The sequence below is a fragment of the Ovis aries genome, chromosome 2 (genome assembly GCF_016772045.2).
Source record: "Ovis aries strain OAR_USU_Benz2616 breed Rambouillet chromosome 2, ARS-UI_Ramb_v3.0, whole genome shotgun sequence".
In the NCBI taxonomy this organism is placed as follows: Eukaryota; Metazoa; Chordata; class Mammalia; order Artiodactyla; family Bovidae; genus Ovis; species Ovis aries.
Window position 1 is genome coordinate 223,174,732 of NC_056055.1, and position 817 is coordinate 223,175,548.

At 38.8% G+C, this 817-nt stretch overlaps 1 non-coding gene across 1 annotated transcript; it reads left to right on the top strand.

The window, feature by feature from the left end:
• The first annotated feature begins 283 nt into the window (after positions 1–283).
• TRNAC-GCA (transfer RNA cysteine (anticodon GCA)) lies at positions 284–355 on the top strand. Its single transcript has one exon. It is a non-coding gene; the product is annotated as a tRNA-Cys (tRNA).
• Positions 356–817: the final 462 nt, after the last annotated feature.

Consider the following 817-nt stretch of genomic DNA (forward strand, 5'->3'; position numbering starts at 1 on the left):
TGCAAGTATTTCCAGTTGCCATATTTTTAAAGGTGCTTTTCAAATATTTTTCAAGAAAACCTCCAGACAGTTCTTTCAAATATTCTTTTGTGACTCAGACATATTCCTTCTATAATTAGAAAAAGTATATAACTATTCACTCTCCCACTATTATGCAACCACAAATGTGTGTATCACCCAGCTTTCTTTCACCTTCTTTACCTCCCATCCCAGTCCCATGAAAGGCATATAGTTGTGATTTGCAACTACAGATTGGTATTAAGGGGTTATTACCAGAGAGGCTTCCCTGGTGGCTCAGATGGTAAAGCGTCTGCCTGCAATGCAGGAGACCCGGGTTCAATTCCTGGGTTGGGAAGATACCCCGGAGAAGGAAATGGCAATCCACTCCAGCACTCTTGCCTGGAAAATCCCATGGACATAGGAGCCTGATAGGCTACAGTCCATGGGGTCACAAAGAGTCGGACACAACTGAGCAAGTTCACTTTCACTTTCACTTTTCACCAGAGACTACTCTAACTTTTCAAAGGCTTTTCAGATATTTGAAGATCAGAATGTTTACATATAAACTGAGAAAAACATTTCTGTTACTTTCTGAGGTCATCACTATATGACCATGACTATATTTGAACAATAAAGGTACAGGAAGAAGAAAGAAAAATAGCAAGGCTAGATAAATACTCTAACCCCTTACACTGTTCTTTTTCCATGAAAATGTTTTCAGAAACTTTGAGCATTCAGTGTTAGAAAAAAGCAATTATTATTCATCATTCCCACTTCATCTGATGCAAAGAGCCAACTCATTGGAAAAGACTCTGAT